The sequence below is a fragment of the Lissotriton vulgaris genome, chromosome 2_2, assembly GCF_964263255.1.
Source record: "Lissotriton vulgaris chromosome 2_2, aLisVul1.2, whole genome shotgun sequence".
Taxonomy (NCBI): domain Eukaryota; kingdom Metazoa; phylum Chordata; class Amphibia; order Caudata; family Salamandridae; genus Lissotriton; species Lissotriton vulgaris.
The window spans coordinates 79327988-79353250 of NC_141688.1; positions in this window are offsets into that span (position 1 = coordinate 79327988).

Consider the following 25263-nt stretch of genomic DNA (forward strand, 5'->3'; position numbering starts at 1 on the left):
GGGACCCGCGCAGCGGGTCCGACGAGCAGCAGCGGCTCAGCAGGCTGGATGAGGAGATGCAGAAGTGCGTGGCGTGGCTTCCAAGTAAGATTACCGCCGATGGAAGGGCAGGAAGCCTCTTAAGGATTGCTGAGTTGGGGGCGGGGCCGGCAGGGAGAGGAGCCCAGCTGGAAACGGGCACGCGGGGACTCCTGGTCCGTGGAGTCCACCCGCTCTACCCTCGCAGCCCTGCCGGTGTCCAGGTGAAGCCCCTTGCGGTCAGTCAACAGCCGCTTGAGACCGCGAAGCGGGACCCGCGCAGCGGGTCCGGCGAGCAGCAGCGGCTCAGCAGGCTTGATGAGGAGATGCAGAAGTGCGTGGCGTGGCTTCCAAGTAAGATTACCGCCGATGGAAGGGCAGGAAGCCTCTTAAGGATTGCTGAGTTGGGGGCGGGGCCGGCAGGGAGAGGAGCCCAGCTGGAAACGGGCGCGCGGGGACTCCTGGTCCGTGGAGTCCACCCGCTCTACCCTCGCAGCCCTGCCGGTGTCCAGGTGAAGCCCCTTGCGGTCAGTCAACAGCTGCTTGAGACCGCGAAGCGGGACCCGCGCAGCGGGTCCGGCGAGCAGCAGCGGCTCAGCAGGCTGGATGAGGAGATGCAGAAGTGCGTGGCGTGGCTTCCAAGTAAGATTACCGCCGATGGAAGGGCAGGAAGCCTCTTAAGGATTGCTGAGTTGGGGGCGGGCCGGCAGGGAGAGGAGCCAGCTGGAAACGGGCGCGCGGGGACTCCTGGTCCGTGGAGTCCACCCGCTCTACCCTCGCAGCCCTGCCGGTGTCCAGGTGAAGCCCCTTGCGGTCAGTCAACAGCCGCTTGAGACCGCGAAGCGGGACCCGCGCAGCGGGTCCGGCGAGCAGCAGCGGCTCAGCAGGCTGGATGAGGAGATGCAGAAGTGCGTGGCGTGGCTTCCAAGTAAGATTACCGCCGATGGAAGGGCAGGAAGCCTCTTAAGGATTGCTGAGTTGGGGGCGGGGCCGGCAGGGAGAGGTGCCCAGCTGGAAACGGGCGCGCGGGGACTCCTGGTCCGTGGAGTCCACCCGCTCTACCCTCGCAGCCCTGCCGGTGTCCAGGTGAAGCCCCTTGCGGTCAGTCAACAGCCGCTTGAGACCGCCAAGCGGGACCCGCGCAGCGGGTCGGGCGAGCAGCAGCGGCTCAGCAGGCTGGATGAGGAGATGCAGAAGTGCGTGGCGTGGCTTCCAAGTAAGGTTACCTAGGACTGGTTTCTGGCTATCAGCCGTCTTCCGCCAGGATAGCTTGACTCCAGTGGCGTCGTGAGCACGGGACCCACGTCTGGGCATACCCTTCGCACATAGGGTGAACAGCAAAACACACAAGATGATGAACGGAATGTTGCACAATGGCAAAACATTCACCCCCAGTCACAGATCTGGGTTTAATCGTTCATTATATATCATGACACATGGTGCTCTGTCTGCGTCATTCTTGCCGATGGTGTTAAAACAAATGAAGAACCTACATTGGGCAGCTGCTGCCCTGGTTTTGGCAATGAAATAATGGGACTCTTTGTCCTAGTCTCCTCAATGATTCTGTCTAACATTAAAGGCGAAGCAGCTTCTCTAGCTATGTGCCAGCAGCTCGCGCAGGTTGCACCAGTCAAACAGGAAGGTGAGCTGCCTATAATTACTGCTGAAGTGTATACTTCTATAGGACACAATAATTTGGGAACCAGGCCTAGTAAACCACAGCTTGGCAAACCTAGTTCCGACAAGGATACTCCCAAGCGGAAAGCAGAGTTTATTAAAAAAACAATGGGACAAACCCAAACCTAAAGAAAAAGTGAAATCTCAAGGGGGATCTTCCCCTCTGAGTCCTCTGACAGATTCCATGATCGTACACAGTTATAGGTATCAGCTTTCTGATGCTTGCCCGTCTCATTTCTTTCGGAACTCATTGAAAAACAATATGAAAGAGGAGGGCTTTCTAACCGTAGACTGGAAGAGTACATGAAGCCGAGAGGGACTCACAATACTAGTATGATGTGAAGATAAAGAAGGAGGAAAAATCCCCTCAATTTAAGCCCCAATTTCAAAAGAAGAAAGGTGCTGCTATAACCGCAAAATATGTCACAAACGCTGAGAACTCTCCTCTTGAACAGGAAGTGGGTAGACACTCTCCTCAACAACAAGGTTGAGATCACTAATGTGCGTTACAGCTGCAGCAACTGATAACTTTATTACAGTTCAAACTCTATAGTGGCGTTTAAATAGATGTTGCGTAGCATAATCATGTTCTAGTGCTGTATGCGCCATGAACTATGTGGGATACAACCAATAAAACGCAAACTGCACCTGAGCGCAGCTAGAATTTAAGTCAAAATCTGGTACTCACAGTCTGCCCTGCTCAAAAGGTAGGGTGAGGATCTCCCACACAATTCTGGGTTGCCTTCCAACTCATGGCAAAGTCACTAGGCTTAGCCTTCGCCTAAAGTTGCTCTTGAGCAGGAGGGAAAGATAATCATTTTAATGATGGCCAGCCATCCTACCATAGAGAGCGGGAGGCGCGACCATGTGACTACCCGGCTTTCCAACCACTCCATCAAGCATCCATAGATAGACCTCCAAAGGACGTCCATCTCCAGACTTATCCAAATGTCTAAGTATTTAATTGGCTTCTTTGCCCATCGGAGGGGGAATTCCATGGGGAATTTTTCAGTTGCCTCCATAATTGGGAAAACCACAGACATATCCCATTTAATAGAGATTTCAGAGAGCCCTCCAAACCTTTGGAATTCTCTGATCAAGGGGTCCAGGATTCAAGCAGGATGTTTAACGCATAATATGATATTGTCAGCATACTTGGAGATCAGACAAAACAACAAATACACAGGGCATGAGGCAAATGGGATAGCGCTTATCAATATAAGAGTTGTGGCATTGCGGGAAGAGGTGTGGTGTTGCGGCTAGGGCGACTGACTCTAGAATCTGGGGATCACGGTTCGATCACCGGCAACGGCGGCAGATTAGCCCAGCACCATGTGACTCTGGGCAATAGCTTGCTTAATTTCCCCGACGGCCCCCAGCGCCAAGAGACCCTTACGGGTGATTGTGCGCTTTACAAATGTGGATTATTATTATTATTATACTGTGGACATGTGTAACATTTTATCCTTTGGTGCACAGGACCTGAGGCTCAATACCCATAAACATCCTGGGACTACAAAGCCCCACAAATAGCACAACAATACCGTCCGGCTCTCCTTATTACAGTTACTCAGATGATATCATATAATTATACACAACATTGATTCAGCAGATATTATTCCAATTTTATTTATTCGTGAACTCTTTTTCACAACACATAAAACGGTAGCCAACGCGGTTCGTCCTCTTGGACTTCTTTAGGGCTACAAATAACACACACCAATACCAATTATATTTACAATATTTACAAAACAGTCATAGCAAGACAATAGTTTAAAATATGTACATCGAACTATACATCCTCCAATTTAATACTGATACTTCTACAGACATCAAAAACTATTTGTATTATCATACAACACAAGGCACTGTCATTAACATGAGATACAGACATGATTTCATTACAAGACTGGAGGCTACATTATGCATTAACCTTTTAATGCAGTCACAAGCAGCCGCACTACATCACAAACAAAACAATTCTAAAATGGAATGAACATAGGCTACAAAAGGCATGGGCAATAAACAGACTGCCTCTTTTAAACGCGGCTCACAAGCAGATAAGTTAAGTTTGGAGGAACATGGCGGCGGACTGACGCCAGTGGCGGGAGCCCTTGATGAAACCAGGAGATTACCCCGTGTTAACTAACCTTTCTTGACGCAGACTGAAGCGATCCCAGCAGTAAGAGCGGGGGGAGATTTGTGTGCCCGCAGTGAATGGCGGGCACTTGATTTTTCTTCTGTTTTTTTGTTTTTCTCTTGCTGGCTCAGTCGCGAGTCGGTCGCGAGTCAGTGGAGCCGGGCTCTGAGACCCGGGAGGTGGCAAGACCTGCATGGGGACGGAGGTGGAGGTGGAGTCAGAGATGCTCGGGGTGCGCGGAGACCACAGAGGATATCGTGCAAGGCTCTGGAGAAGAATCAGGGCAGCAGCGGCGAAATCGATTTCCGTGCTCCACTGTATGCGGCCGAATTCTCAAGGGTGCATCGACGTTTCATCACGAAAGGAGCTGGGTGGTTATTAGTTCCCACCCATGGAAAGTGACTCTCCTGTCCCTGGTCTCGTGTGTGTTGGTACGGCTGTGAAACATGGCTTAGCCACGGGTCGCACAGCAGGGGATAGGATCACTGCTACAGAATACGCGGGGGAGAGGGCATTCCCTGTTAAGAACAGGTATCAGCTTCGCTCCCAGTTTGAGCTGCAGAACAAAGATTTACAGGTAGCCCAGGGGCGAGGCATAGAGGGGTGGGAGCTGTGGTCCCATTGACTCCTTTGAAGAAGAAAAGAAGTACGAAGGTGGGGGAGCTTAAAAAACGTAAGACTTTTAAAGACCCTGTCCCCCTCCCTTAAAACAACACCTTTGCTTAAATCGTACTTTAAGATAATGGAGCAAGTGCATATCTCCAAGGGGCAGAAAAGTCCCTCTATATCTCCCTCTAAACAGTGGCCCCCTGCCATTTCCATTGAAAATCGGTATTCTCCTCTAACCTGTGACCCTGATACTGAAAAGGAAATTTCCCCCACATTGGAGCTAACTGGTCTTCCGGTTCCAGTCGCCCCCATCACGCCGATTCAGTACCAGGACCCAGACCCAGATCCTATTATTAGTACTGACATTTACACCAATATTGAAATAGCCTCTCCACCAGTTCTATGTTCACTGCCAGGCATCGATGCAGAAGGTGAAAATAACATAGGCCAAGGTGATCCCAGAATAGGATCTGAAAATCTGAACGTCAGGCAATCGCAGTTGGAGCTGTTGCTACAGTCCCTTAGGGGGGGATCTATTTTCTAAATTTGAAATCTCTGAAGCAAATCCGAAAGGAATCCACGAAAAGTGTGAAACCCTGGAGACTAAACTAAATGACATTTGCAAACGAACTGGAGTTTTATAGTCAGAAGTGGCGGCACTCTCAGAAGTAGTCCAGGGGAATACAAAAGATGAAGCTGAAGGCGCAGAATAAATCATTCCAAATGGACATTGAGAGGCTTGAGATTAATGCTAGAAGGAACAATTTAAAATTCTTGAAAATTCCGGAAGGGGCGGAGAGTGGTGATATTAAAACATTAATCTGTAAACTTCTCAGAGAGAGAGAGAGTACTGAAAGATAGCAATACTGAGATTCCCCCGTGGTCAATTTATACTTTCCTATGTGGCGTAGCTCATAAAATCAATCAGTTAGCCTTCATATTAACACAGGTACAACAAAATTAGTTCTCTCATTTTAAATATTTTATTATTTTTATTCTTTTTCTGTAGTGTATCAAAAATATTTTTTTCTTTTTCTTTTTCACTCTTTACCTTATGTATTCATCAATTCATCAACATAGTTTATAATCAGGTCAACATTAAAATACAATGACAAATACCTTTATCTTTACAATGTATTTAAAAAAACAACAAGTGTTCATACAGTGAAGAACAAGACCCTGTCCGACACACACCAAACACCATACACACTTTTCTCATTCATACATTTTTACACTCATTCCAAACCCAAAAACAATTTCTAAGGTTGAGGTAACACAGATATCATTTGTGTATTTCCACACCAGGCGAATGAACACTTGTTGTTTTTTAAATACATTGTAAAGATAAAGGTATTTGTCATTGTATTTTAATGTTGATCTGATTATAAACTATGTTTGCAGTCACGGATACACGTCTGCACCGCTATGCTCTGTCTCCTCTGCTCCCCTCCAAGTCACTGGAACCTCCTTCTTATTCTCGAATTCGTTTGCTTCACTCTCGCTGTTCTGCACTACTCCTCTCTCCTCTCAATCACGGACTATCTTCACTTTCTAACTTCGATCTTATAAATCAGTTTCTGCCGCTCTGGTATTCGTTCGCTCCGCTAACTTCTTCTTTCTGCATGCTCTGATCTTAGTATCAAAGCTCGCCAGCTGCTCCAACTAAAATAACTTCAATCTTTCTGAGAGAGTATCAGCCCTCGGTCTTTCTCGGACTTCAAAATTGGGACTGTCTGCCTTGAGTTGATTAACTGCAATAATGCTAACGACTAGCTGCCGTCTACTAACTGACTCACGGACTGAACCCTGAACTCTCCGTGCTTTCGCTAATATGGAACCGTGTTCATGCATGGAAATTTACGGCCAGTAACCTGCCGCCCACCAAATTCTTGTACCACCCCGTGCCAAGGACACGTTCTCAGCCGGCCAGCCTGATGTTATGTCTTCGACACGAAAAAAATACAATCCTTCGATAAGGGCCAGCCTGAGCCGGTTCAATCCAAGCGAACAACACCTTATAACTAAAACATTACATTTGACCTAGAAGCATCTCAAGCAGCCGAGGCAGAAAGAAAGATGGAGTCTCTCCCGTTTGAGGCCTACATGGCCCGAAATAAGCATAACTCCGTTAGAAATATACTAGCAACCTTACAAAAGGACGGAATAGTACTAATACTAAGGAATCTGTTCATTAACATACGTTTATAGACCCCAAGGTGCAGAAAAGGGAAGGGATTTACGTCAAACACCTTGTAAATAGGCCAAGTCTAAGGTTCTAATCCTCCTATTAGAATGATAGCAGGCTAAAGTCACCTTCACTCAAAAAGGGACAGAAAACCCGGTCAGAACAGAGACCCTAAGTTTTATAAAAAAAAGTCAGGCATAAGATTCTGGATGCTGCTTTAAAAAACTGGATTTACATCAGGAAGAGTCTCAAAATTCCCTATTATACATGCCAGGTTCCAATTTGGTACTCCCCAGGCACCCCTGATTGCCTTTGAGATCAACTTTCTCGGCCATTGAAATTGGCAGGCATTCAATTTTGGGTCGATCTCCAGAAGGACTCTCAGCTGATGAGCTGGGAGTGTCTTTCTGGTATAACAGGTGGCACGCTCACTAGATTTAAGTATTACCAGCTGTCTGGGTGGTGGGCAACGAAGTCCTGGGACCATGAAGAAGCAAGCCCAAGATTCAACTCGGTCACTAGGAGGGGAGGCTGGAAACGGGAAATCTCCTTTTGGTATTGGGCCCTTCTGGAAGATGGAGGAGTTACGGAACCTGAACTTCAAAAACTGTGGGGTAGTGTCCTCGGTGCCAATATCCATAATATCGGGGACATCTGGGGCGATTCCTTTACTATACTGCAGAAAGTGGTTACACCGGCTTCTCTTAAGAGAAATCATCTTTACACGGCATATAGGGTATATTGGATACCGGGAAAACTGGCTAAGGTGCCGGGATCAGAATATCATTGCCCTAGGTGCAAGCACCCGGCTGCAGTTGATCTCCATATGTTTATGGACTGTTCGAGGATTTCCCAGTTCTGGACAGAGGTGCAAAAATTTGTGGAGGATGTGCTCCATCAACAAGTAGAGGTTAACCCTAGGACAATCTTTTTTGGCCTTACGACAGACTGAATGATCCGGCTTCTAAATGTATCTTCTATGTCATAATCCTGGCGAGGAGAGAGATATGTAGGGCCTTGAAAGCTGTAACCCCCCCAACATTTGTGGAATGCCTGAAGCATATAATCTTTACAAGTGAATCTGATACGGCTTATGACAGTACAAGTTTAGATAAGATCTGGGCGGCACTAGTGGCCTGGCGAAATAAGTAAAGGCGGTCCTATGATTTTGCCTGGGTTCTGTTGGTTTCTTTTTCTCCTAAGTAACATATGGTCTCGCAGGTGGTGTGAACAGGAGTGGATTAAGGAAACAGTACCGGCTTGAGGGAATCCCATCTTTCTATCTTCATAGGCCTAATGCCGGGGTCGGAACAGGCTGGCCAGATGAGAAGGGATGGAGGTATCCCATCAAGAATGCCCAACATGGTGTATGAGGACCAAAAACAACAACAAAAAACAAGCAGATAAGTTCTCTTTACTATCCTTACTTTCTTCTTGTTTGCCAAATTGTAATGTTTTTTGTATATTGCTTTATGTAAAGATGCCCTCTTAATCATTATTTCGATTTTATTTTGGGTTCATTCCGTTTCGAATCGGAGATTGTTTTTTTACCCCGCCCCCTTCCCCCTCCTCCCTCCCTCTGAGGTCCAATATGTGGTCATCACTCTACCCGCCCCCTCCTTCCCCCCTCGAGGGTTTACCCCTAAAGTTAAGGCCAGGCGGCCAAAATTAGAGTCGGGCGGGCCGACATTTCGTCACACCACTTTCCCGACTTCTAACTTTGATCTTTGTCTTAGCGCTACCTCAACCGTCCTTAATCCGTCTCCCCAAGTGGGTCCGGACACACTTAATTTGATCTTCCCTGATCGCTCTTGTCTCGAGCGTCGACATCGCTCCCTTCCTCATTAGAGGAGTGCTCCTTGGCAACGACGGCGATACGTGGTCAAGTTTCCAGGGTGCATTCCTCTAACTGAACACAGCATCAGGTGCTCGAGCTCTCGAGTCAATTACTCGGCTCTGGCTGACGCTGTGATTTTCCTGATCTCTCTCCGATCTCTTCATTTTTGCACCATCGCTTGTTTTTAGGAAATCAATTGGCCTTAAAAAAAAAAAGGGGGAGATAATTTAATTCATTTATATTTTTGCTCTTTATCACTATATAAAAAAATAAAAAAAACAAGGAGAATTATCTTTTTACCTAAACCTATTATATAACAGCCCATAAACTCCTCTTTTAGACTTGGCACTTTCTTTTACCAACCTATTCTCCATTTTTTCAGCCTTTTAAAATTATTTAATACTCTTCTGGCTATATTATTATTCTCCTCTTCAGCAGTCATGTCAGATTTTGATTCTGATGACGCTGCTCAAAGCTCCCCCAATATTTCTAAAGAATCTTTTAAAAATGTAATTCAGAAGGAGATGAGGTCTGTTAGGATGGATAGTCTTAAAGAGGTTATGTCCTCTAAAAGACCCCTTTCCTTTGATCAGGGCGATCTTAGTGACAAGCTCACTACACATATTATTTTCTAAGGAAAAAGAGCCCAAAAATCTAACCACTCTGAGCCCTTGAGAAGCACTATTGGAGGCCCTAGCACCTCAAATGCATTGGGAGGTTCTTACACCTCAAGTGTTCAAGGAGGTCCTCGCACCTCGATACCTACTGGTGTCCCTTGCAGCACAATTTATCCAGGTGTCCCACACGGCACAAATTCTACAGCTGCCCTTCGCGTCGCAAATACGATGGGTGTCCCTAGCGGCACAAATTTTGAAAGTGCTCTTAATACTCCAGAGACTGATTCTGAAGATGAAATGAATTTTCCTAACCCTAATGAGGAATTTGTCCTCGATTTGGACGATGAGGATCTAGACTTTGACACTCAACCTGACGAACAACTTGCTTGCTCCCCCAAAGATGTTATCCTCAACCCCCTGGGTGAAGAGATGTTCTCCCCCTCAATATTTCCCATCCCAGAAGCTCTCAATGGTTTCCACAGGAACATATGGCCAAGTTTATTCAGAGATGGCTCAGAAATTCTCTCGAAAAGGAAACTCGTAGTACACTTTGGTCACAGTGCCCTAGACCGGCAATTCAGGATAAAGTCTGCCAAACCCCTAACCTAGACCCTGATTTGATTAAGTTTCTGTTTAACATGGCCGAGAGAGAACCATCCATTAACCTTAAAGTGCTTCTTTTTGGCAAAGATATGATCAAATGTATTGGCAAATATGTTGCTATGTTCACTGCCCTTGATAAAGCTCAATCTAATGTGAAGAGAGTTTTCAACACAAACTTTTTTGGACGTGCCGCAAGAAGGGGCCTTTCTTTTGGCCGAGGCAATCAGAGGCCCTACTCAAGATACAGAGGCTCTGGAAGAGGCTTCTTCACCTCTAATCAATTTTACCCTCAAAGAGGAAGAAATTCCCGTTATAGAGGTTCTAGTTCACCCGGATTCTCAAACAACTCCACCACCAATACTCAAAGTAAGTACTCCTCTTCCTTTTCCTTCTTCCCCTCCAAAAGTAGGGGGCAGACTTCAGTTATTCTATCACATATGGGAATCTCTAACTCAAGACCCTTGGGTTTTGGAAACTGTTTGCAGTTTCAAGATAGATTTTATCAATGCTTCAATACAATCTTCCCTTCCGAAAGCTCTACCTCTTTCAGAAGATCCGCAAAAAATTGTAGAAGAAGAGATTTCCTCCATGCTGCAGAAAGGTGCAATCTTAGAAGTTCCATGGAGTTTAAGAAGGTTTGTAAGCACATTCTTTCTTGATCGAAAAAAAGGAAAAAGGTTGGAGACCAGTTATAAATCTACGAGAATTGAACAAAAACCTAGTCTACAGGCATTTCAAAATGGAGGGAATCCACCTCCTGAGAGACCTTCTTCTAGAAGGAGACTGGTTGGTGAAATTGTATCTGAAAGACGCCTAGTTTACCATTCCAATGGCCAAGGAACATCAACCTTTTCTCCAGTTCACTTGGAACAATCGCCTTTTTCAATTCCAGGCCCTTCCTTTCGGTCTTTCCTCTGCCCCTTGGTGTTTCACCAAGATTATTAGGACTATTGCCTCTCTTCTGAAAGATAGAGGTATTCGCCAAATCGTATATCTCAATGACATCCTCATTATGTCTAAACACTATTCACAGATCTTGCTGGATCTGAGAACCTCAATGGACCTCATAGAAAGCCTAGGCTTTATTATAAATCGCGAGAAATCTATCCATACCCCCTCCAAATCCCTGGAATTCCTTGGCTTTACCGTAGACACCTCAAATGTCTTCTTTAACTTCCCCCGAAGAAAAATACAAAAATCCGGAAGGAGATAAGATTTATCTTAAAAAGAGATTCTCTTTCCCTGAGAGAGTTAGCCAGAATCTTAGGCCTACTCTCTTCCTCTATTCAAGCCATTTTCCCTGGTCCTCTCAATTACCGAGCTCTTCAGAGGATAAAAGGGAAAGCTCTCAGATCTGGCCTTTGGTACGGAGATTTTGTAAATTTAGATCACGAAGTGAGGTCAGAACTATCCTGGTGGCTGGAGAATTTGGACGCCTGGAATAGGAGAGCAATCTTTGGCTCTACATCAGAATTAGTTCTAGAATCGGAAGTGAGTCTTCATGGTTGGGGCGCACGTTTTCTCAACCAGAACACTGGTGGCGTGTGGTCTCTCTCAGAGACTTCTCATCATATAAACTCTAAAATCTAGAACTCACAGCAGGCCTCTACACTCTAATGAGCTTCAGACACTCTCTTCAAGGGAGATCTGTTATCCTCAAGATGGACAACATCTCTGCCGTCTCTTACATCAATCGCCTTGGCGGTACAAAATTAGCAGACCTCTCCAATTTAGCCAAAAAGCTTTGGATGTTTTGCCTGGAACACAAGATCTTCCTGAAAGCGGAGTATCTTCCGGGAAAGTCAAATGTTTCCGCAGATTGAAACTCAAGATTTCTTCTAGATTTCAGCGATTGGAAACATGATCCTCTTGTCTGCAACACCCTACATTTCCTTTGGGGTCCTCTAGATGTGGATCTTTTTGCCAGCAGATTAACCTTCCAGTTAGAGAAATACTTCAGCTGGATCCCTGATCCGGGCGCTCTTGCAGTGAACGCCTTCCTCCAATCCTGGTCAGGCCTTCGGGGTTATGCCTTTCCCCCCTTCACAATGATCCAGAGAGTTCTTCAGAAAGTCAGACAAGACCAATCCTCACTGGATCTGATAACTCCATTTTGGCCTTCCCAAGCCTGGTTTCCAACAGAGCTGGAACTGGCCTGCCAAATCCCCTTCTTAATTCCTGCAGTCCAAAGTCTGGTTAAAAACGCAGACTGGGAAGATCACCATCTAATTCTTTCAGGGAATTTGAACCTTCTTGCTTGGAAAGTGTCAGGAGATCCAATGAATTGTCTGACCTTTCGTCATCAGCTGCAACTCTCCTCAGAGAATCTTGGGCTCCAGGAACACATTATAGGTACAACAACATTTGGAGAAAATTGCTTTGTTGGTGTCTGGAGAGGTACTTGGATCCCGTGGAGGCTCCTATCGTACATATAGTTAATTTTCTTGTTGAATTATTTGATAATGGGCTTTCTTATAGATCTATTAATTGTTATAGATCAGCTATTTCTGCCGGTCACTCCCTTGTCAACGTTAAGACAGTAGGTAAAAATGTTATTATTTGTAGAGTCATGAAAAGCATTAGACTTAAGAGGCCACCTAGCCTAAATACCAGTGCTTATGGTATGGTAAATCTCTTCTTGATCTTTTTATTTCCTGACCGGATAATTCCCTTCTTAATAGGAAATACCTTTCTATTAAATTAGCTTCTATCTTATGCCTTATTTCTTGCCAAAGAGTTTCTGATATCAAATGCTATGATATTTCTTACAGGTCTTATGATATGTTTGGTGTTACATTTGAAATTGTTAGAAGAACCAAGACTATGTCAGATTTTATTTTCTATCCTCGCTTTGATATGTGTAAAAAGCTTTGTGTTTTGAACTGTATGCAAGAATACAATAATAGAATGAAAGACCTTCGCTCTCCTGGCGCTAACCAACAACTTATTTCTTTTGTTAAACCTTTCAAACTCATTTCTTCTTCTTCTATTGCAAGATGGGTTAAGTGTGCTATGAATCTAGCTGGTGTTGACTTATCAAAATTTCAAGCACACTCTATTAGAGGCGCTATGGCCAGTAAATCCTTCTGGTCTGGTGCTAAATTAGACAATATTCTCAAAGCTGCAGATTGGTCCAACGCATCCACATTTGCTCGACATTACTGGAAACCTATCGAGCACATGTCTGATGTTGTCCTTCACGGCTACCAACATGCATAATGCAGCCTCCGGTCTTGTAATGAAATTGTGATTCTCCTATTAACATGACCAGAGAATCTTGATTTTATTAAAGACACGGAGGCTAGCATTATCCCTCCCGTCTCTCCCTTGGAGGATTTTTTCTATGCATAGTATTGATTGTGATTTTATCATTCTGATTGGGTTTTTTTCTGCTATACCTTGTTACCATATTTTTAAGTACTTCTTTATTTTCACTTCCATTTTTCCATTCGTTTCAGATAATTCATCTTAATGGACTTCTCCATTTTGGAACCTTATGGATTCTTCTTTTAAGAACATCTTCAGTGTTTTTCGTTATGGATCTTTCTTCATGATCTTCTTCATCCAGAACTTTGCAATCTTGCTTACTCTTCAGCATTTAAAAAAGGCACATGCCTTTTGTCGCCCATGTTCATTCCATTTTAGAATTGTTTTGTTTGTGATGTAGTGTGGCTGCTTGTGACTGCATTAAAAGGTTAATGCATAATGTTAGCCTCCGTGTCTTTAATGAAATCCAGATTCTCTGGTCAAGGTAATAGGAGAATCGCAATTCTTTTTAATTAACCCTTGCTGAACTTGAACATCAAGGTGGCATAAACGTATAAGTTTGCTGCCACCTTGATGTTTGAATTCAGCAGAGGTTAATTCAAAATAATCATGTCTATATATCTCATGTTAATGACATCGCCTTGTGTTGTATGATAATAAAAAAAGTTTCTGATGTTTGTAGAAAGTGCAGCATTAAATTGGTAGATGTATAGTTCGATATACATATTTTAAACTAGTGTCTTGTTATGACTATTTTGTAAATATTATAAATATAATTGGTATTTGTGTATATTGTTTGTAGACTGGAGAAGTCTGAGAGGACAAAACGCATAGGCTACGGTTTTATGTGTTGTGAAGAAGAGTTCATGAATAAAGAAAATTGGAATAATACCTGCTGATTCAATGTTGTGTATAATTATGTGATATAATCAGAGTAACTGTAATAAGGAGTGCTGGACTGAATTGTTGTTATAAATGGAGATCAGCACCACACGAGGGCCATAGGCAAGGCCCCAGTGGGCATGGTCTTGTCTGAGACGTGCACCCAGGGGCTCCATGGCAATAGCAACAAGAACAGGGAAGCGCGGACATCCCTGCCACGTGCCCCAAGAGACCCAAAATGATGGGGAGATCACTCCTTTTATCCGGAGTTGCACCCTGTGACCAGCATATAGCAGACAATCAATTGGATAAATCTAGGGCTAAGCCCTAAACATGTAATATTGCAACCAGGCATGGCCCTATCACCTGAAGGATTGTAAAGAAAGTGTGCAAATTATGAGTGGTGGCGAATATTTTGGCGTAACTGCAATGCAATTAACTTGGCAAGTATTTTAATTATCCACATTAATCATGGATAGATGCCTGTAAGGTTTGCCGCACTGTGTGTCCTCAAGCCAAAGCAATTGGATTGAATCAAGGAATGCATAAAGGACGGGGGTCCGCACATGTGTTGAACTGTACAAAGAAGTGTAGAGGGGTAGTGTTAGAACTGGCTATTTTTGGTTGGCTAAGGCTTACGCCAAAGCCGGGCAGAACCCACCATTCTAGTCAGGGCAAGGGAGTCACACGCCAAGATAACCCCTGCTCACCCCCTTGGTAGCTTGGCACGAGCAGACAGGCTTATCCCGGAGGCAATGTGTAAAGCATTTGCGCACGCACACAACAGCAACAACATCCTAGGCACACCACAAAAGGAACTCCACACAAGGTTATATAAAATAACTTTTTTATTGTCAAAACACATCAGATAGTAATCACACAATATACATTGTGCCAACTGGCACGGGCAATATTCACATGGGATTATTTACACCAGGACAGGGCCACATGGGCCACTGTTAAAAGCAACATTTAGTAGAAAAAGCATAAGCATGGGCGAATTTTGCGAATCTGGCGTTCGCGAATTTGCGTATTTGCGAACTCGCAATCCGCAAAATCCGCAAATTCGCGCGAATTTGCGGATTATTATTTTTTTTGTTTTCGCAAGGGTTTCTGCCAGTTCACGAGTGTTTTGTACCAGTTCGCAATTGCAAACTTACTTGTCGGCTCGCAACGGTCGCGACTATGTTGTTTCTACGTCTTTTTCATCATCACAGGTTCCCAGCACCCTCTGTTTCAGCACTGCCACCCTCTGTTTCACCCATGCCACCCTCTGGTACATCAATGCCACCCTCTGGTTCATCATCACTGTAGATTATGGGGGGGGAAAGCAAGCACACCTGCCCTGCTTCAACTGACATGAATTAATTTGGGGTTGATTTATTAATGTGTCACTGTTTTAAAATTCCAGTCTGGCACCTGCTTCCTTATCTGTAATTTGCTTTCTGTTGCAGTGCAATTTATTTTCCAGGACCTTTGTGGCCTAAGTCTAGCTATTCTATGAGCCTGCTGTGAGGGTCAGAGCAGGGTCATACAATTGTTGCAACTAGCAACTGAACTCTGGAGGGGCCCCAGTCAGGAAGCACTACAGGGAATGGTTACTAATGATGAGTTTGAACTTTTGCACCTGCTGAGTGCTTTCAGTTTTGCAAAACTCATTTTTCTGCAGAACAGCAACTGTAATGCCCCAAACAAACATAGGCAACTGAACTCTGGAGGGGCCCCTCAGGAAGTACTACAGGGAATGGTTACTAATGATGAGTGAACTTTTGCACCTGCTGAGTGCTTTCAGTTATGCAAAACTCGTTTTTCTGCAGAGCAGCAACTGTAATGACCCAAACAAACTTACTTGTGAAAGTTGATTTCTAATCCAAAAGTGATCCAAAGAAAGTCAAAAGGCCTCAAATCCAAAAAAGTACAGGCAAATTTCAACCTGAGGAGTTATTCTGATAAAAATCATCATTTTCAGAAGGTCTATGCTGCTTGCTAGTGGATTTCTTGTGCAGAATTGCAAATTTTGTAATTTCGCGAGTGCGAGATTGTTGCTGCCCGCCGCACCTACATGTTCGCAATTGCGAACTCTCGCGATGCGTCGCCAAACTCCCGCGGGATCCCGCAGCAAGATCCAAAATGGCACAGCACTTGCAAAATATCGAGAAAAACAACTCGGCAAACGCTGAATGACGGTAAGTGAACGCCGCACGCCGCAAAATTTACCGTGCAAATAGCGGATTTTCGGTAAATCCGCGAGCGTTCGTGGATTGCGAATTTACCGAAAATCCGCAAAATCCGCGAGCGGAACGGATTTTCCGCCCATGCTTAAAAAAGCACTTTTAGAACTTAGAATAAGTATAGCACAAAATAACAATTATAGGTCACAACCAGTAACCACTGGTAACAGGTAGGTACACACTACGCAATACTAATAACCATAAGCCTAGATCACGCATGGACACATAACCTCTCTAGTATAAACTACACTAGGCAAAGCAAACTTCTAAGCATAAGCACCTTTAGAAGTATCACATAAGAATAAAGGCAAAGCACATTACGCATAGTCACATTTAGGCCTAAACAGTATAACTACAGGAGGCAATCTCTCACTAGTCTAAACACATTAGACTCTCCCCCTTAAGCATAACTCGCATTTAGGGGCGTGACTCACAGTGAAGTAAACTCTCACTAACATAACCCCACACAGGTAAAGTAACCTCACAATCACAGTAACATCACATTGCGCAAAAAATCACATTAGGCAATTACCATTATAAACATAGTAAAATCACATTACGTAATAATCACATACCAGCCCCCTGGCGAACTGGCCATCTCAATAAAGGGACTCAAAAAGCCCTGTGTCCAGAATGTCAGGGCGCCTTGCCAATGCAGCGCCAGTCAGGGGTGTGCCACTGGTGCAAACCTAAACATTGTAGCTGCCCACTAATTTCTTGGCAGCTGGGAACAATCACAAGGGCCTAAACGGTGCAGCTGCCCACTTGCTGGGCAGCTGGAAATCAGTAAAGCTGCAACAGGGCCCTCACTGGCCCTAGGAGCAAATGCGCCACACGGAGCCATCTAAGCTCTAGAACGCATTCGGCGACATGGGGCTCTCCCTAGCCCTTCAGAACAAATCTGCCACTAGGCTCTGGAATACAAATGTGCCCCCTGAGCCCTCACTGGGCTCCTCAACAACTGGGGCGCCTTGAGCCTCTCGGGGCTCTGAAAACAAGAATGCTGCCAAATCGTAGGAGTCCCCCCCAGGGGACTCGGAATGAAGATAGGCACCCGGGGCCCTCGTGGGCCTCGCAAAAAAAATGGGGCGCTTTGAGCCTCTCGGGGCTCTAGGAACTAATGGCGCCTTGAGCCTCTCGTTGGCTCAGAAAACAAATGTGGCACTTTGGTAGATGGAGTCCCCGCCTCTGGGGGACTCGAGAACAGAACGCTACGGCAGGAGGGGGGCAGGCACCGGCAATGTGCCTCGACGCCACCCCTCTCTGTAGCACAGCCCCGGGCCCCACTCACCAGTACTTGGCGGCTGGACTCAGGAGCACAGGGTACACTCCCTCTCCTCCTGATTGGTGGGCTGCGTCTTCTTCTCTCTCCGGATCCTCGCCTGCTCCTCCAGGTGGTGGCTCCTCTGCCAAGCAGGAAGGCTGCGAGGCGGGACTTCCGCCTTTGACCAAAAGTCCTTCCGGGTTGCCGCGGGCAGCGCGGCGGCCCTTCCCCAGCACTCGCAGGCAGCGCTTTGGCCTAATGAGGGGTGAGCACCCTCGAGCAACAATCCCACGGGGGCAATGCCGGGTGGGCACCGGCTTTAAAGATAATTAGAGCAGTCCCAAAGTGGAAATAGGGCGCTTGGGCGCTAGCAGCACATGAAGCGCTCCCAAGCGCTATAGGGGATAAAGAAAGCGCTCCCGAGTGCTAGAAATATAAATAAAGCACTTCCAAGCGCTATGGCATCAGGAAGACCCCCAAGAAGTGCTCCCTGACTAAAATAAGGCACTGGGGGGCTGCTCAAGGTCCTGGCATCATTAACAGCCAGCAAAAAGTAGGTCCCAGCAGTCCTGGAAGAATCAAGATGGAGCAACACAGCTCCCAGTAAGGAAAATCCTCTAGCATCCAGGGATGCTAGAGGATTCTATTTTTTGGAGGGAGCGCTTGGCCAGAATGAGGTCTCACCACGCAGCCTGGACAGCAATCATAAAGTCATAAAAGGATAGAGTGTTCCCTTGGTAGGACATGGTGTGCTGCTCCCCGGCAAGTCTGAGTACCGTGTCCCTAACCTTGTAATTTAGGAGTTGGGCAATGATGGGCCATGCAGGAGCCCCAGGTGGTTGGCTCAGGCCCAACAATCTATGCAGCTGCTCCACTATGCAAACAGTCGACAACAACGCTTCAAATAAGACCCATGCATTTACTCCCCATAATTCTCAATTCGGTTCATCACAGTGTATTCCGGTATTCCCATTATTCTGATATTATTTCTCCTCAATCTGGCCTCTAAGTCCTCAGATCAAGGATTTTGTTATTATTAGCCATTAGTACCTGCTTCATATCTTTGAAAATGGCCCGTATATCGGGTTCCTGGGGAGTGCCCTTACCAGCCACAGGGTCAGTGAGTGGCTCCTCCAGCGGGGTCTCTGGTGCTCCTGAGGGACTGTGCATGGGGTGCTGCGGAGGCACTGCACGTTCTCGTCTTGGCCCCGGTGCCTGCATGGTCTCAGTGGGGTAATGTGCCTCTTAAGCGGAGAGCGAGCAGGAGAGTGTGAAGCTCGCGCGACCGCCATTTTGTGAGTGCAGATCGAGAGACTGCGGTGTGAGTGGCCGGCCAAGTTTTGGCCCTCTGAACCTTGCAGGTGGCAGATCGTGTTGCGCCTGTGGGACGTGTGGGCATATCTGTCTGAGGCCAGTCCTTCAGTGGGGCTGCGGGACCCCACTTGGAAACATGATAGACATACTTAGTCAGGTTGATGCGGGGCAGTACATCCAACAGGGCGGCTACTTGCTGCAAATATATTTGAACTTTTCTGCTGAAGAATAGTGGCACACATATCACTGAACGGGCAGTGGATGGATGGAATGGACCGGTGACCTTGCACAGTAGATAGTTAAGGTGAGAGGAGTTCAATATCATATGGTTGTACATACAATTGAGTCTACTGAAGTAATAGGTACGAAACTCCATTGTCTAGATACATGCACCTGGTGGGCACACGGAGTATATACCTGAAGTGGATCTGGGGTCTACTGTGCTCTTAACGGATGCTGTGTCGGACGCCATTTGCGGTGGGACTGCTGAGTGAATGTCCAGGTGCCGGGCGTGCTGCCTGAAACTGCAGGGGAGGTAATTGGCACCTTAGTAAGACAGCTGGAGTCTTGCGCGCAGGATACTGTCCTGCCTGAAGCCTATATCGCCGTGGTCGCCGATGCCCTGTCCCTGTGTGCTTATGTGAACGGCTTGGTGTGCACCTGTTACAACGCATTTTTTACAACGCACTACTGTTACAACGCATCTATTACAACACAGATACTGTTACAACTCATGTTTTTACAACGCATTTTTTTACAACGCAGGTACCTTTACAACGCATACCATTACAACGTAAGTATTGGTAATGTTAATGTTAATGTTAAGCCGAACTTTTTGAGCGCACGGCTACCCCAAAAGGGTGTCCCGGCGCTTTGGCAAAGAGGCCCAGAGAGACAGGAAACCAAAGGCAAACCTACTACAGTCACAGCGGATTACTTGGTAAAGAGCAGAGTCTTCAACTCCTTCCTGAAAGCCAGGAGGTTGTTCGCTTTCCGAAGGGAAAGTGGGAGCTCGTTCCACAAGCAGGCAGTCACGTGTTGGAAGGAACGACCTCCCATCCGAACACGTTTGACCACAGGCACCTCCATTTTAGCCAGGTCCGCCGACCGCAGCGACCTCCGCGGCACATAGAAAGCAATACGCTTCCTCAGATAGTTAGGGCCAATCGCATGGAGGGCTTTAAATGCCAAAGTGAGGAGTTTAAATCTGATTCTCCCCAAAATTGGCAGCCAGTGCAGCCTAGCCAGGAGCGCAGAGGCGCTAGCTCTCCTGGGCAGCCCATAGATGGCTCTGGCTGCCGAATTCTGGACAATCTGCAGTCTGGATAACAGATACTTAGGTAGGCCTGCAAAGAGTGCATTAGCATAGTCCAGGCGGGATCCCACAAGCGCCTGGACTACATTCCTACGATACTGCAGTGAGAGCAGAGGAAGGAATTTCCTAAGCATCTTGAGGATGCTGAAACATTTCCCTGCTAATCCCAGAATGTGTGGACGGAAGGATACATCATCGTCAAACACCACTCCGAGATTTTTTACCTGAGAAGATGGTTTCTCTGGGGGGAACATGTCCTGGGGCCACCATGTCTCCCAGCCCAGATCAGGGGCACAGCCGAAAAAGAGCAGCTCAGATTTGTCTGAGTTGCATTTCAGGCTGTGCCGCTGAAACCACGCAGAGACTGCGCTCAGACAGTCCTTGATTCTGCCGCCGTTGAAGGCCTCTCCCTTCCTGCAGGTGAACAAGAGCTGGGTGTCATCAGCGTATGAGATGACCCGGGCCCCAAACGCCTCCGCTACCTCCACTAGAGGGGCCATGTATATGTTGAAGATGGTGGGGCTCAGGATGGAACCTTGAGGCACCCCCACCTCCAGCGAAGGCATTTCGGCCGAGAACGGCGGAGCCCAGATCACCTGCCGGCGGTCGGCAAGAAAGGATTGAAACCAGTCCAGCACCGTCCCTCGGTAAGTATATAGTTATATTTTAAATGTTATATGTTTGGGGTAAAGTGGTATTTTTAGGGTTCAGGGTCAGTTTTGGGTTTTAGGGTAAAGTGGTATTTTTAGGGTTCAGGGTCAGTTTTGGGTTTTAGGGTAAAGGGGTATTTTTAGGGTTCAGGGTCAGTTTTCAGTTTTTGGGTAAAGGGGTATTTTTAGGGTTCAGGGTCAGTTTTCAGTTTTTGGGTAAAGGGGTATTTTTAGGGTTCAGGGTCAGTTTTTAGTTTTTGGGTAAAGGGGTATTTTTAGGGTTCAGGGTCAGTTTTCAGTTTTTGGGTAAAGGGGTATTTTTAGGGTTCAGGGTCAGTTTTCAGTTTTTGGGTAAAGGGGTATTTTTAGGGTTCAGGGTCAGTTTTTAGTTTTTGGGTAAAGGGGTATTTTTAGGGTTCAGGGTCAGTTTTCAGTTTTTGGGTAAAGGGGTATTTTTAGGGTTCAGGGTTAGTTTTCAGTTTTTGGGTAAAGGGGTATTTTTAGGGTTCAGGGTCAGTTTTCAGTTTTTGGGTAAAGGGGTATTTTTAGGGTTCAGGGTCAGTTTTCAGTTTTTGGGTAAAGGGGTATTTTTAGGGTTCAGGGTCAGTTTTCAGTTTTTGGGTAAAGGGGTATTTTTAGGGTTCAGGGTCAGTTTTCAGTTTTTGGGGTACAGGGTAAAAATAAATTAAAATAAATTTTAAATTAAATTATTTAATAGAAAATAAATTAAATTAAATTACATTGCATTATTTTTGGGGTTGAGGGTCAGTTTTGAGTTTTTGGGGTACAGGGGTACAGGGTAAAAATAAAGTTATAATTTTTTTAATTTACAATAATTAATTTAAATTATATTTAATAAAATTACTTTAATTTATTTTTGGGGTTTAGGGTCAGTTTTGAGTTTCTGGGGTACAGGGGTACAGGGTAAAAATAAAGTAATATTAATTTAAATTTAAATTAATTAACGGAAATTAAATTATTTAAAATTACATTAAATTATATTTTTAAAAATTAAGTTACTATTATAATATTAATATTAATATATACTTACCAATACTTACGTTGTAATGGTCTGCGTTGTAAAGGTACCTGCGTTGTAAAAAAATGCGTTGTAAATACATGCGTTGTTACAGTATCCGCGGTGTAAAATCCGCGTTGTAACGGTATGCGTTGTAATAGTCCGCGTTGTAACATCATATATCCGAACGGCTTAGCACTAACAGGGCATAAGGGGGAGATGGCCCCGCAGATTGCTAATAGAGTACCGCCTTTGTGCAGTGTGTACCTGGTGCATGTGTGCAACAAAAAGAGGAGAATGAGTGCTACAGCCGCTACCACAGCGCCGGGTGAGGGGCAACAAAATGGGGAAGCCGGACACACGACAACTCAAGATCACTTTCGACAAGAAAAATAACAGGACAACAGAGGGTGATGCCGCACAATCGGAGCAGAACGAGGAGCCTGTCACGACACAGCCACCTGAGGATGATATCCGGGCGATGTTTAAAGATCTGAAATCCAGCATCCAGGGAATAAACTTAGGCCCCTTCTAACAATGTGTGCCGCAAATCATCCTCCCTCACACCTGAGAGGACTTCCCTTGATGGGGGCCTCTCAAGGGCAAGGCCCACTGCAACGGCAGGCACGAGCCAAAACCCTTGGGGGTGCACCTCCACTGCAATCCATATAGATTCAAACTACCTGGGGTCCAGCGGCCAACGTCCTCAGCCCAGCAGTCGCTACTTTATCCACCCGGCACTCCAGGACAACTGTAAATGTTCGCTATGCCACCGGTGCCTCCCTTTTACAGTGCCATCAGGCCCCCTGGAACACCAAGACTGCCCACAATACTGCAAGTCTGCCCTATTGGGGCCACTTGTACAAAGCGGCCCACACCTTACCTAGCAAATTAGGCTGAGGGGCTGAGTGCGCCAATGCCTGCCACCCAGGCAGCCCCAGATCAAGATGCCGGTCGCTGACTGGAAGCAAGTCCACAGGGCCGCCAACTTGTAGCCCAACAAGATTGCGGAGCCCTTTTCCGCCCACGTGGTATGTTGCTATCAAGTTCCATCTGCAGCAGCAAAAGTTGCTCCTTCCCTGGCCCACAGCAACTGCTCCTACCGCACCCGGCGGCTCAGCTTCACTTCCGGTGTGCCGCAGTCCTCCGCATACAGGAATTTCCTCTGCAGCTGTTGTGCACAGTCAAAGTTGTTTCTCTCCAGCTGGGGGAGGTGGACAGAAAATGAACTTTGCTTAATTCCCAATGTCTCTACACATTCCAGCAACACCACTGAAGTAAGTACTGTGCATACTACTACATCTCCTGCAGCTGATGTTGTTTATACTGGTCCACACCTTGTGGAATCCACCAGTTCTTTATTGCACCTATGACTCCTGTTTTTCAACGAACTGCTTCTGGTTATTATGTGGGAAAAGAAAATTTTTCTTCAAAGTCATCTCTCCAGCTATTTCATACGTTTCTTTGCTATTTTTATAACTAACTTAGGGCCAGATGTAGGTGGCCATTTGCCGACTGGTAACGGCCGATTTCGGCCGTTACCGACCGGTAAATGGTAATTGGTCATTCCTGATGTAGGTGCCCTATTTTACCAAATCGGTAAATTTACTAAATCGGTAAATACCGATTCAGTAATGACCATTGGTTCCTATGGGCTTCAATGCCCATAGGAATCAATGGGCATTACCGATTCGGTATTTACAGAATCGGTAAATACTGAATCTTAACAATTCGGTATTTACCGATTCTGAATTACCTACATTTCCCCCCCTCTAAATTACCACTTCTTAAATACCGATTCAGTATGATTCGGTACTTTAGAAGTGGTAAACTAGAATTACCTACATCGGACCCCAAATGTACTAATAATAAGTGTTTATTCTCTATGAGGGGAGAAAGGCAAGTGAAATTGCGTAATTAATGCAGCCCTGTACTAGTGTCATTGTCAAATTGTTTCCTCATACTTACTAATAAGATGTAGTAGGTACAACTTTTCAGTAACCTAACCATCTGTTTATCAAACAACTTCATGCATGCAGTAGTGCACTACCTTTATGTCCCCTAAAAGATTTATGGATACCTTTGAATCCAAACATTTGTTTCTCTTCATTTGTTGTTTGCCCATGCAGTATTTTCTTTTCTTCTCTCCACAAAACTTTTACCAAAAACCCCCATTCCCATCCAATCTTTAAAAACCCTAACCCTCTTCCCCCGGGCTGTGTGGTTTTTCATTGAGGTATGACTAAATGACAACAAGAAATTCCACACACTTGCAGGGGAGGATAAGGTCTAAGCAACAGAAAAATGTTGGAAAATGAAATTTCCTGTGCGACATCGTGGATTGAGCATCAAGCATCATGCTCGTACACATGACAAATCAAATGGTTAATTCTTATGTTTAGGTATCCTTTGCCTTCATAATATTTCTTATAGTAGCCATAGTCCACGAAACTAGTACTTATATTTAGAATATTTTAGCACTGCTTAGGCTATAATTTATGGCACTGTTCTGTAGCGTACTATCTATCGTACTGTTTCTAATGCTACGCTCAGGCCACTCAATGTTTAATTTCCGTTTTGTTCATATGCTAATACTGCCAATGTGTACCACTACTACTACCAGCACAACAATGATATTTCATCCGTCGAGGATTCAAGTCAACAACCAACCTTAATCACCATTTGCCATGCAGATAGCCCTGTGGCTACTCCTATTCTCAAACACGAATCACAGGTAAGATAAGCATTTTGGAGAGGTAGAATAATGGGCTAGGACTGGGAGGAGAGCAGAGACTGCCAGTACTACTAGTAAAGTACTAGTAGGGCTACTGAATTCACTAACTCGGTTACTGGCACTTTGGGACATTTCAGGACTAGATGTTTCATTCATGCTGGTGAGTTGGAAGAAACCAAACGTCCAGTAACCACCGCCCACCCCCACAAAAAATAATATGAACGCGTATACTATGTTTTGGTATGAAAAATAATTATTAATAAATATATTGATGTAGTAAAAAAATAAAAATAAAAATTAACCCAACTCACCCCCCTGCCTAATCCCAACCAATGTCCAAAAGTCCAAAAGTCCCCTTTACCAAACACGCAATTCCCACCAGTCTTTAAAAAAGGGGCAAGGGACAGTCACTTCTTCCGGTGGTGTCCTCCTGTGGAAAGCTGGTCCCGCACCTCCCGCAGCTCTTTGCGGAGGTCCCGGAGCTGTTGCTGATATTTTTTGACCAACTGCTCAAGGTAGTCCACTCTTTTACTGAGGCGGCGCTGACGTACCATCCAGGCTCTGGAGGGGGGGGGGCAGCTGATTGTGTTGCTGCTGTGCAGTGGCGGCAGGAGGCTGTCGGGCCACCGCTCTGTTTGGCTGGAGGCTTCTGGCTGGTGGATCCGGGGGCACTGGAGGAGGATGCAGTGGTTGCTGTCTCCTCCTCCTGCTCCCGAGCCCACAGCCGCCGATACTCAGCACAAATAGCCTCCAGCTTACGGGCCCTGGCCCGGACAGCCATCTCCATTCTGGTGAGCTTTTTCGGAGTAGCATCTATATGAAGAAAGAAAGAAAAATACTGCAGCCAATAGTCTTTAACATAAAGTCAAAATAATTCAACGGAAAGTTGACTCTCAGTAACA